Source organism: Oncorhynchus mykiss, chromosome 14 (genome assembly GCF_057628025.1).
Source record: "Oncorhynchus mykiss isolate SJ-2025 chromosome 14, ASM5762802v1, whole genome shotgun sequence".
Classification (NCBI taxonomy): domain Eukaryota; kingdom Metazoa; phylum Chordata; class Actinopteri; order Salmoniformes; family Salmonidae; genus Oncorhynchus; species Oncorhynchus mykiss.
In genome coordinates this window covers 26,181,658-26,195,227 of record NC_143035.1, presented here as the reverse complement: position 1 = coordinate 26,195,227, position 13,570 = coordinate 26,181,658, and the positions used below count along the sequence as shown (strand labels likewise).

At 44.1% G+C, this 13,570-nt stretch overlaps 1 protein-coding gene and 1 long non-coding RNA gene across 4 annotated transcripts in view; one reads left to right on the top strand and one right to left on the bottom strand.

Moving 5' to 3' along the window:
• The window catches only part of LOC149978334 (uncharacterized), a 1,052,250-nt gene that overhangs the window by 640,429 nt on the left and 398,251 nt on the right, over positions 1–13,570 (bottom strand). The gene's annotated exons all lie outside the window — the stretch shown is intronic.
• The window catches only part of LOC110489032 (protocadherin-1), a 388,535-nt gene that overhangs the window by 18,090 nt on the left and 356,875 nt on the right, over positions 1–13,570 (top strand). The window lies entirely within an intron of this gene.

Here is a 13,570-nt window from a genome sequence, read left to right as displayed (position 1 = left end):
TGTGCGTGCGCTGACTCGCGGAGCTGTGCGACGCAGGTGGGGAGGCGAGGGGGGGGGGGGGGGGTCTTCGAAAGAGGGTATATCACCAGTCTGGTACCCGGTGACAGTTCAGTTTTACATCGCACCTCGTCCATCACCATGCCTGTCATCACTGCTCTGTTTTTGTAATGTCAAATGAGTGTCTTGCCTATACATTTTTTCTGAGAGAGACAGAGCTCTGCCTTAGGTCTGTGCTGTGTCCTCATACCCAGTCCTCTAAAGCTCACATCATTACATCTCCTGTAGTTGTCACACAGAGATAATCATCCCTTCTCCGTCACTCTTAACTACACAGTAGGACTGTAATAGCAGAATACTGTACCTTGTGTGTCTGAGTGTTCCCTCTGTGCTCTGCCCTTTGAGAGAGAATAAAGAGATGTGGATACTGCAGCCTTAAATCAGTGAGTGAGTGTGTGTGCGCTTGTGTGTTGCATCCGGGTTGCTTTTTGTGTTTGTTTGTGTCTGCTGGTTTCCTGTTTTGGTGAAACAACATAGCTTATAGCCTGACCGATACATGAAATAGGTGTTCTTGTTCCTCAGAGTTGGATGGCTACAGAGATGCATTCGGACAACTACTAGTTGTGGTGACAGTTGCCTCTTGTCTCCTTTCCCTTCTTTGTTTTTGATGAAGTGGGTGTGGCAGTGATGGTTTCCGAAAGCATAATGGCATAATGTAAAGGCACAGAGAGAAACAATGGAAGTAAGAGGGAATATTTCTCCTTTAGCCCCCCTCAGATGAGAACAATTGTTTCCCTCAAATTGGGTCTGAAGTGCCAAAACAATGGAGAAGACCAGGCGTGACTTCATACTGAAATAAATCTTCCTCCCACCTAGTGGGCCTGAGAATGAGGGAATATTAATGCCCTCTCTCTGTCCATCCCTACATCCATCTCTACCCCCCTCCCCTCACCGATCACAGGAGGTTGGTGGCACTTTAATGGCTGGAGTGGAATTAGTGGAACGGTATCAAATATATCAAACACATGGTTTGATGTCATTCCATTCACTCTGTTCCAGCCATTATTATGAGCCGTCCTCCCCTCAGCAGCCTCCTTTGTCACGATTCACTGTTGTCCATTAACCTACCTCTGCCTTTCATGGCAGTCATTTCTGACTTTCCCCGACTCTCAATCACTCTTTCTCTCTCTCACTCGCTCTCTCACTCCATCTCTCTCGCTCTGTCTCTCCCCCTCTGCCGCAGTGGTCAGGGCGCCACGGGCGAGAAGTGGAGTGTAGCTCTATTCTTCTAAGAAGCGAGTCAATTATGCAAATGAGGCCCGTGACAGATGAAATGACAAGGCCTTGTGTGTTGACCAGAGAGAGTTGTTATTGCCATCTGTCTCTGACCTGAGTACCAGCCTCCCCATTGGTAGTCAATGTTTCACTCCCGTTTTCATAAATACCTCAATGAATGCCCATCTTTAGGTAGTCTTCAACTCAATGAGACTTTGAGTGACAATCGATGATGACTCACACAGACACAACAACACAACAGACCTGTAGGTGTAGATGGGTAGGAAAAAAATCAAGTGAGGGGCAAAATGGCCACCGTAAAAGTTTCAGGAATAACAAAATCAACCAATATTTGAATTATGCATGAGCCGTCGTCAACAATGTCGGGCTAATTAAAATAAAAAGCACCTAATTTCAAGCAGAACCCCGGTAATGGAGTCTTTTATTGTTGGCTGTTTTTTTCCCCCTCTGCGCTGGTCTCTTCTAACTTGGCATGACACTCTGATGAGATGAGAATCATTAGTCTCACAGCGCTCCGCACCTTGTGAGCCCCCAGGCTGATAACATCTTTTGTCTGCATTTCACGGGAGAAAATTACATACATTTTAGCGCCGCCGTGGCAAAAGTGCATCGGCTCTTTGTGCCTGGTAGTTTTTCATCTGCAATCAGAGGGGATCCTGGACCAGCTTTTTTATCGCTGGCACTGCCAGGGATACCCGTGCTCATACATTTGGATGGTTTAGGTGGCTCCTTCCTCACCAATCAATTATAGTTAATATGAAGGACTATTTGATAAATTATAGTTAATCTGAAGGAGTGTTTTATAAATTATAGTTAATCTGAATAAGTATTTTATAAATGATAGTTAATCTTAAGAAGTATTTTATAAATGATAGTTCATCTGAAGAAGGGTTTTTATAAATGATAGTTCATCTTAAGAAGTATTTTATAAATGATAGTTCATCTGAATAAGGGTTTTATTAATGATAGTTCATCTGAATAAGGGTTTTATTAATGATAGTTCATCTGAATAAGGGTTTTATTAATGATAGTTCATCTGAAGAAGTATTTTATAATTGATAGTTAATCTGAAGGAGTATTTTATCCTGACTGATCCTGTATAGTATGCTCCAAGATAGACAGGAAGTCCTTTACATCCTTTATTACTCTTCAGTACTGCAGAATTACACACATGTCCAGTACTGCACAGTTACACACAAATTCAAATAACATTTTATTTGTGACATGCACCGAATACAACACCAACACTGAATTCACCTTACCGTGAAATGCTTACTTACAAGCCCTTAACCAACAATTTAGTAATTAAAAAAAGACTTGTGAAAATATTTACTATGTAAACCAAAGTAAAAAACAACAAATTAGTAACAATAGAATAACAATAACAGCGGCTATATTTAAGGGGGTACCTGTACCGAGTCAATGTGTTGGGAGTAATAGAGATATGTTCAGAAGTTACGATGTCTTACCTCTGACAGTTTTTGTTATCCTATACCAGAGATGCAGACATAACGAGTGTCTCAAGTCTTGAGGTGTGAAAGTTTTGATGTGTGAAGTTCTTAAGGTGTGAAGGTCTTAAAGTGTGAAGGTCTTGAGGTGTGAAAATGGAGGAATGCAGACCTATCTCTATTACTCTGGCTCTGTAGCTCCAGGACTGGGCTGAAACATGTAAGGGGGATTAGTTGGTGACAGGGAAACAGGGAATGGCTGTCTTGTCACACACAAAGGAGCTGTTGAGTCTCTTTCCCCTTGTTTTGTAGTATGTGAATTCCTCCGAGCAAGCATCACTCAGCGGAAGATAATCAATTCAGCCCCCTTTGTGTGTGTGTGTGTGTGTGTGTGTGTGTGTGTGTGTGTGTGTGTGTGTGTGTGTGTGTGTGTGTGTGTGTGTGTGTGTGTGTGTTTGGTTCTGTGTGAGTGTGTGGGTCTGTGTGTGCATGCATGCGTAAGTGCGCTCCTGTGTGTATGTGTGTCTATGTGTACATATGTGTGCTTCTGTATGTCTATGCTTCATGCGTGTGTATGTATGCGTGTGTGTGTCCTGTGCATAGCCACGTTTGCCAGCACATCCCCCCATTGCCTGGGGCTAGACTGTAGAGCGACAAGGCAGGTGAACCGATAAGACAAAGGCTCCCTCAGTGTCTCTCAGTAAAGAGAGTCTCTTGTCCCTTAACAGGGCCTCATTTGCCCTTTGACCTCTTAACAAACAGCAGTATAGGCAGGTCAAGATTATTATTTCACCCTTACTTAACTTGGCTGCGTAGGGTCGACTGTCAACAGCTCACAATAGCTGTCTCGTCATCTGTCAGGATAGCGCGGTGATTGGTGATAGAGGCTAACAGACAAAGCCCCTTGGTTTTAGTACTAACTACTAGGCTACAGTCAATAGCTGTGTTGTCTACTTCCACAGCATCAGATGAACTCGTGGGCAACATGTTTATGTCTCTGGAACCAGTATGTTGTAAGTTGGTCGTAGTTTCGTGAGCAAATGCTAACTAGCGTTAGCACAATGCCTGGAAGTCTATGGTATCTACTAGCTATCAATTACCATATACTTCCAGTCATTGCGCTAACGCTCGTTAGCAAGTACACTAATGCTAGGTAGCAACTTCCTTCAAACTGCTCGCAGAGGCATAACAATTGTATCCATGAGTTCATTTTACCTTGTGGATTAGCCAAAATCCTGAAGTATCCCTTTAACTGCCATGTTAAAAATAATGGCATTCCTCCATTTGAAAGGGTGTCGGTCACACATAGTTATGTTAATTAAGTATCTTAAGTAGTTTGAATAAATATCTTAGGTTATTTGTACAGGCATGTTAGTTGTCTTAGGACCACTGAGCCCCCTGCAGAAAATAAAAATGCATGCTCACTTGGGAGTTGGGAGGTGTGTGTGGTACTGCTAACAAGTCTTTCACCTGACATGATCTACTAGCACTATGCCTGTGTGACACCTCCCGCTCTCTCTCTCTCCCTCGCGTCACTCCTGCGACTGTCACTTCCTTTCCATCCAGTCGGCGTGGCGACCTCCCCTGTCGATACGGCACTGGTCACCGCGCCGCTCCTTGGAGACTGTACACACTCACACACTCCCCAGAGGCCTCACTCACACAGTCCAGTGGCAGCTAGCATCTGCCCCCCCCCCCCCCCACTATCCCATTCCTCTCTTTTCACCCTCCATCTTGCACCCCCCCCTCTCTCTATCTCTCCCTCCAAATGCCCGTATGGTGACTTCAGCTGCCTTTTCCAGGGGCCTGACAGCAGGAAAATAAACACGTACATATTCACCCACGGGGCCCTGGCAAAGAGCATTAAAATGATCATCATAATAATTGTAAAAATGAACAAGGATTTCAATAAACCCTGGCTACTATATTCTACCATGTTTCCACCCTCCATTTAACACGGAGGAGCCAAAGAGCACAGTCACGGCTGCGGAGAAAACGTGACACACAGGGAGACAAAAAAATAAAAAACGTTAGGGTGGTTTCTGTTTAGTTTAGGACGTATTTATTGTGTGAATGTGAAGAGACAGATTGGGAGAACTTTTGCTAAGTCTAGCTGCACAGTCACCGAGTCAGGACTCCCTTGACATATTCTAGCCTTCATTTACTATTTATTTACTTAAGATTATTATTTCTTGTCTTTTCTCAGGGTTGGCAAGGGATCAGCAGCATACACACACACGCACACACACACACACACACACACACACACACACACACACACACACACATACACACAGAGAGAGATTAACACACGTGGACTCACACACACACAAACACACACACATGCACACACACACACACATACACACACACACACACACACACACACAGAGAGAGATTGACACACGTGGACTCACACACACACAAACACACACACATGCACACACACACACACACACATGCAGACACACACACACACACACACACACACACACACACACACAGATTAACACACATGGACTCACACACACAGACTCACAAATGCACACACAAACACACACACACACACAAACACAGAGATGAACACACATGGACTCACATACACAGACTCGCACACACACACACACACACACACACACACACACACACACACACACACACACACATACACACACACACACACACACACACACACATACACACACACACACACACACACACACACACACACACACACACACACACACACACACACACACACACACACGCACACACACACACACAAACTAACACAGAGATTAACACACATGGACTCACACACACAGACTCACAAATGCGAGCACACACACACAAACACAGAGATGAACACACATGGACTCACACACACAGACTCACATACGCATACACACACACACACACACACACACACACATATACACACAATCTGACACACTGATATGAACACAATCTTCATGTGTCACTACATATGTCATTGTGGTGAGTACACACACATGCTGACATACAGACACACGTATGTTCATACACACTTGATTACTCTCGCTTGCTTCTAGACATAGCTACGATCCAAGGACATACTGTGACACAGGCTATCGGTATATATAGTCAACTGATTGTACAGTACTGTACGGTAGCCTATCAACACAGAAGACACTAAACTAGTGCTGGCAGATGTCATCTGTGGCATTCTGTTTACATGGACTTGTGGACAAGAGGGAAGGGAGGGGAGAGCGCAGCAGAAGACATCTCGGCGTGTGTGTGCGTGTGTGTGTGTGTGTGCGTGTGTGCGCGGAGAGGAGATGTAATCAGCAGTGAAGGAACGGGCCCAGAGCAGATGTTAACTAACGGACGGCGCCCCCCCCCCCCTGGTGCCAGTCAGGAGGAGAGCAGATTGAGCAGATATAAATCAAGAGAAACACAAGGCGGCGCATAATGAGGAGGAGGAGAGGACAGGAAGAGACCCATCTCTCCTTCACTACATCCATCCACATCCACCTTCTCTAGAATCCTGTGACTAGCAACGCTGGTGTCTGTACATGATCTTTGACCCCCAGATAGCGGTGGTCTCTGTGGGGTTTGCTCGTGGTGTGTGTGTGTGTGACCCCAGGCAGACGAGACAGGGTTGGTAGCAGGTGGCAGAGCTCCGGAGAGGTGCATGCTCGCTGCCCTGCCCTGCAGTGAACACGTCTGTGGTTGAGATCTTACACACATAAACATACACACTGTAGTGCATATTAACAGCAGGGTTTGTGTGTTCGTGCTTATATGTCCAATATGGCTTAGGAAGAAGACAAATGCATGTAGCAGCAGTTTGTTTGCGTGAGCTTGGTTGTGTGTGTGTGTATGAGTGTATATTTGTTTACTTGTGTAACAGATTAGTACGAAATATCAAGCAGAAGCTGCTTCCCCATCCTCCTTCTTCTCCTTCTTCTCCTCCTTCTCCTTCTTCTCCTCCTTCTACTCCTTCTTTTTCTCCTTCTCATCTCTCCTCATCTTTTCATCTCCTCATCTCTCCTCATCTTCTCATCTCTCCTCTCTTCTCATCTCTCCTTCCCCTCCTACTCATTCTCATCTCTCCTCATCTTCTCATCTCTCCTCATCTCCTCATGTCTCCTCTCTTCTCATCTCTCCTTCTCCTCCTTCTCCTTCTTGTCCCTCCCCTCCTCATCTTCTCCTCTCCTTCTCTCTCCTTCCCCTCCTCCTCCTTCTCACCTCTCCTCATCTTCTCCTCTCTCCTTCCCCTCCTTCTCATCTCTCCTCATCTTCTCCACTCTCCTTCCCCTCCCTCTCCCCCTTCTCATCTCACCTCATCTTCTCTTCTCCTCTACCCTTCTCCTCCTTCTCTATCTCCTCCTTCTGCTTTTCATCCTCTTCCTCCTTCTCCTCCCACTCCTCCTCCCCATTTGCCCTCCACAAAGTGTATTATTTTTGTATTTCTCTGTGCTTACATATACAGTCGCTCACAACATTTTGTTCCTGTGTATTTGAGTGTGTGTGTGTGTGTGTGTGTGTGTGTGTTGAAACGGGGACTCAGTTTGTGTCCCCTTAGGCGTGATTCCGTTCCACTTCACTTCCATCGCCGGAGCAGGTGGCAAAACCACACAAAGCAGCTTAGTGACGCCATTCACTTCAATTGGAAAGCCTAAGAAGAAGAGAACACATACCTACATCCTCTCTCTCTCTCTCTCTGGCTGGGTCTCAAACACATACTTTGTCTCTCTCTTCTCTCTCTCCTTCTCTTACACGTACACACGCTTGCTTGCAAACCAGACAAACACAATCCCTAGCCCTGGCTCAGCCCTCAACTGCCTGGGGCTAAGAGGGGAGCTGAATGTCAGCTTGTTTTGTCTCCCCCACCGCCTCCCACCAGCCTCCATCTGACATGTACACCCATCAACCCCTGTTTAGCGGCACCACATGGCACCATGCCATGTACCGTCCACTCACCTCATCCAGCAGTCAAACTGGTTGCTCATTGCACTAACAGGTAATTTTTTGGATACTGGAAAACGGACGAGATTGCAACTAAAATATTACACCTTTCTCTCACTAGGAAAAATACTTATGTATCTGGTTGAAACAGAGACCATTCGTTGTAATCTGATTAAATGACCAGAAAATCCGTTTACAACCAGACGATGACAATTAATGCCACATTTTGTGTGTGTGTGTGTGTGTATATATGCATGTGTGTGCCAGGTTGGTACATGCCAACTGCTGATTGGCGTGAAGGGACTTGTGTATCCCGTGTTGTGGGTTATTATTCTGGTGAGGCGGTGGGAATTGGCCTTGTGTCTGTTCACCATGGGGGGCCAGCGTATCTTTGAGAGCGAGTGTGTGATTGCAGACAACAGGGGGTGGAAGTGGGGCTGTTTATGATAGTTGAAGTTGGACTGTGTATGATAGTTGAAGGAAGTAGGGCTGTTTATGATAGTTGAAGGAAGTTGGGCTGTTTATAATAGTTGAAGGAAGTTGGGCTGTTTATGATAGTTGAAGGAAGTAGGGCTGTTTATGATAGTTGAAGGACATTGGGCTGTTTATGATAGTTGAAGGACGTTGGGCTGTTTATGATAGTTGAAGGACGTTGGGCTGTTTATGATAGTTGAAGGAAGTTGGGCTGTTTAAGATAGTTGAAGGAAGTAGGGCTGTTTATGATAGTTGAAGGAAGTAGGGCTGTTTATGATAGTTGAAGGAAGTAGGGCTGTTTATGATAGTTGAAGGAAGTAGGGCTGTTTATGATAGTTGAAGGAAGTAGGGCTGTTTATGATAGTTGAAGGACATTGGGCTGTTTATGATAGTTGAAGGAAGTAGGGCTGTTTATGATAGTTGAAGGACGTTGGGCTGTTTATGATAGTTGAAGGACGTTGGGCTGTTTATGATAGTTGAAGGAAGTTGGGCTGTTTATGATAGTTGAAGGAAGTAGGGCTGTTTATGATAGTTGAAGGAAGTTGGGCTGTTTATGATAGTTGAAGGACGTTGGGCTGTTTATGATAGTTGAAGGAAGTTGGGCTGTTTATGATAGTTGAAGGAAGTTGGGCTGTTTATGATAGTTGAAGGAAGTAGGGCTGTTTATGATAGTTGAAGGAAGTAGGGCTGTTTATGATAGTTGAAGGAAGTTGGGCTGTTTATAATAGTTGAAGGAAGTTGGGCTGTTTATGATAGTTGAAGGAAGTAGGGCTGTTTATGATAGTTGAAGGAAGTTGGGCTGTTTATGATAGTTGAAGGACGTTGGGCTGTTTATGATAGTTGAAGGAAGTCGGGCTGTTTATGATAGTTGAAGGAAGTAGGAGGGCTGTTTATGATAGTTGAAGGAAGTAGGGCTGTTTATGATAGTTGAAGGAAGTTGGGCTGTTTATGATAGTTGAAGGAAGTTGGGCTGTTTATAATAGTTGAAGGAAGTTGGGCTGTTTATGATAGTTGAAGGAAGTTGGGCTGTTTATGATAGTTGAAGGAAGTAGGGCTGTTTATGATAGTTGAAGGAAGTAGGGCTGTTTATGATAGTTGAAGGAAGTAGGGCTGTTTATGATGGTTGAAGGAAGTAGGACTGTTTATGATAGTTGAAGTGGGGCTGTGTATGATAGTTGAAGTGGGGCTGTGTATGATAGTTGAAGTGGGGCTGTGTATGATAGTTGAAGTGGGGCTGTGTATGATAGTTGAAGTGGGGCTGTGTATGATAGTTGAAGGAAGTGGGACTGTGTATGATAGTTGAAGTGGGGCTGTGTATGATAGTTGAAGTGGGGCTGTGTATGATAGTTGAAGTGGGGGCTGTGTATGATAGTTGAAGTGGGGGCTGTGTATGATAGTTGAAGTGGGACTGTGTATAATAGTTGAAGTGGGACTGTGTATGATAGTTGAAGTGGGGCTGTGTATGATAGTTGAAGTAGGACTGTGTATGATTTTGTGAAGTAGGACTGTGTATGATATTTGAAGTAGGACTGTGTATGATAGTTGAAGTAGGACTGTGTATGATATTTGAAGGAAGTGGGGCTGTGTATGATAGTTGACGTGGGACTGTGTATGATAGTTGAAGTGGGGCTGTGTATAATAGTTGAAGTGGGACTGTGTATGATAGTTGAATTGGACTGTGTATGATATTTGAAGTAGGACTGTGTATGATATTTGAAGTAGGACTGCGTATAATATTTGAAGGAAGTGGGGCTGTGTATGATAGTTGACGTGGGACTGTGTATGATAGTTGAAGTGGGTCTGTGTATGATAGTTGACGTGGGACTGTGTATGATAGTTGAAGTGGGGCTGTGTATGATAGTTGAAGTGGGGCTGTGTATGATTGTTGAAGTGGGACTGTGTATGATAGTTGAAGTGGGACTGTGTATGATAGTTGAAGCGGGACTGTGTATGATAGTTGAAGTGGGGCTGTGTATGATTGTTGAAGTGGGACTGTGTATGATAGTTGAAGTGGGACTGTGTATGATAGTTGACGTGGGACTGTGTATGATAGTTGAAGTGGGGCTGTGTATGATTGTTGAAGTGGGACTGTGTATGATAGTTGAAGTGGGACTGTGTATGATAGTTGAAGCGGGACTGTGTATGATAGTTGAAGTGGGACTGTATAATAGTTGAAGTGGGACTGTGTATGATAGTTGAAGTGGGGCTGTGTATGATAGTTGAAGTGGGACTGTGTATGATAGTTGAAGTGGGACTGTGTATGATAGTTGAAGTGGGGCTGTGTATGATAGTTGAAGTGGGACTGTGTATGATAGTTGAAGTGGGGCTGTGTATGATAGTTGAAGTTGGACTGTGTATGATAGTTGAAGTGGGACTGTGTATGATAGTTGAAGTGGGACTGTGTATGATAGTTGAATGTGGGAATGTATGATAGTTGAAGTGGGGCTGTGTATGATAGTTGAAGTGGGACTGTGTATAATAGTTGAAGTGGGGCTGTGTATGATAGTTGAAGTGGGACTGTGTATGATAGTTGAAGTGGGACTGTGTATGATAGTTGAAGTAGGACTGTGTATGATAGTTGAATTGGGACTGTGTATGATAGTTGAAGTAGGACTGTGTATGATAGTTGAAGTGGGACTGTGTATGATAGTTGAATTGGGACTGTGTATGATAGTTGAAGTAGGACTGTGTATGATAGTTGAAGTGGGACTGTGTATGATAGTTGAAGTGGGACTGTGTATGATAGTTGAAGGAAGTGGGACTGTGTATGATAGTTGAAGTGGGGGAATGCATGATAGGTGAAGTGGGACTGTGTATGATAGTTGAAGGAAGTGGGACTGTGTATGATAGTTGAATTGGGACTGTGTATGATAGTTGAAGTAAGACTGTGTATGATAGTTGATGTGGGACTGTGTATAATAGTTAAAGTGGGGTTGTGAATGATAGTTGAAGTGGGGGAATGTATGATAGTTGAAGTGGGACTGTGTATAATATTTTAAGTGGGACTGTGTATGATAGTTGAAGTGGGGGAATGTATGATAGTTGAAGGAAGTGGGGTTGTTTATAATAGTTGAACAATTTCATCTATCTAACAATTTCCTAACAATACACACAATAATCACAAATCTTAGTCAAGGAATGGAATATGTAATATATAAATATTTGGATGAGCAATGACAGAGCGGCATAGGCTAAAATACAGTATAATAGGATAGAATAGAGTACAGTATATATGTAAACATTATTAAAGTGACTAGTGTTACATTATTAACGTTACCAGTGATTTCAAGTTTATGTATATTGGGCAGCAGCCTCTAGTATGCTAGTGATGGCTTTTTAACAGTCTCATTGACTTGAGATATAAGCTGTTTTTCAGTCTCTCGGTCCCAGCTATGATGCACCTGTACTGACCTCGCCTTCTGGATGATAGCGGGGTGAACATGCAGTGACTCAGGTGGTTGTTGTCCATGATAATCTTGCACGGTTGCGGGCGGTGCAGTTGCCGTACCAGGCGATGTTACATCCAGACAGGATGCTCCCGATTGTGCATCTGTAAAAGTTTGTGAGGGTTTTAGGTGCCACGGCAAATTTCTTCGGCCTTCTGAGGTTGAAGAGGCGCTGTTGCATCTTCTTCACCACACTGTTTGTGTGGGTGGACCATTTCAGTTTGTCAGTGATGTGTACGCCGGGGAACTTGAAGCAACTGGCCCAGTTTCCACTTCTCCTACTCCACTGTTCAACAGAATAGTTCCACGGTGGAGAGAGTGACTAAGAGGATGAGAGAGAGAGAGAGAGAGAGAGATGGAGAGAGTGAGAGAGTCAGTCTCCCTCCACTCTCTCTGGTATTGTTTCAGTAGGTGAATATTCTAACATAGTCAGCCTCAAGCATCTTCATATCAGTGGGTGGAACAGCACTCCTACCAAAATAGAGAGAGAAAGAGAGAGAGAGAGTGTGAATGATAGAAAGAGAGACTTGGAATCCAAAATACTGCCACAACCACTTTCCAGCATCTAGCTGCATAAGGCAGAGTCCATGATACAGGAAGGGGAAGGAGTGATGAAAAGTGGAGAAGTGGAGAAAGGGGGGATAATAGGAGAACTGACAGACTGGCTCAGGGGTGAAACCCTTACCATAGCAGGGAAGTATCTCTTCCACTCATCAATCGATGCCTCAATCTATCAATCAATCTTAATTGTTCCCTCGGGAGGCCTTGTTTAGCAGCAGATAGACAACACTGCTGTGGAAGACAATCCTAAAATCTATACTACGTATAGATGATATACACATATACAACATCGCCTTTGCCCCAAGCAAGCAACCGTCAATCACTCTCAGCTTGAATCATGGACTTGTGTTTGTCTCTCAGGTTGAATCATGGACTTCTGTTTGTCTCTCAGCTTGAATCACAGGCTTGTGTTTGTCTCTCAGCTTGAATCATGGACTTGTGTTTGTCTCTCAGGTTGAATCATGGACTTGTGTTTGTCTCTCAGCTTGAATCATGGACTTCTGTTTGTCTCTCAGCTTGAATCACAGGCTTGTGTTTGTCTCTCAGGTTGAATCATGGACTTCTGTTTGTCTCTCAGGTTGAATCATGGACTTCTGTTTGTCTCTCAGCTTGAATCATGGACTTCTGTTTGTCTCTCAGCTTGAATCATGGACCTGTGTTTGTCTCTCAGCTTGGACTTGTGTTTGTCTCTCAGCTTGAATCATGGACTTGTGTTTGTCTCTCAGCTTGAATCATGGACTTGTGTTTGTCTCTCAGCTTGAATCATGGACCTGTGTTTGTCTCTCAGCTTGGACTTGTGTTTGTCTCTCAGCTTGAATCATGGACTTGTGTTTGTCTCTCAGGTTGAATCATGGACTTCTGTTTGTCTCTCAGCTTGAATCATGGACTTGTGTTTGTCTCTCAGCTTGAATCATGGACCTGTGTTTGTCTCTCAGCTTGGACTTGTGTTTGTCTCTCAGCTTGAATCATGGACTTGTGTTTGTCTCTCAGCTTGAATCATGGACTTCTGTTTGTCTCTCAGCTTGAATCATGGACTTGTGTTTGTCTCTCAGGTTGAATCATGGACTTGTGTTTGTCTCTCAGCTTGAATCACAGGCTTGTGTTTGTCTTTCAGGTTGATCATGGACTTCTGTTTGTCTCTCAGGTTGAATCATGGACTTGTGTTTGTCTTTCAGGTTGAATCATGGACTTGTGTTTGTCTTTCAGGTTGAATCATGGGCTTGTGTTTGTCTCTCAGGTTGAATCATGGACTTGTGTTTGTCTCTCAGGTTGAATCATGGACTTGTGTTTGTCTTTCAGGTTGAATCATGGACTTGTGTTTGTCTCTCAGCTTGAATCATGGACTTTAAAGCATTCTTTAATGGTCAGTCACAGTGGTCAGGTGTTCTGTGGACGCTA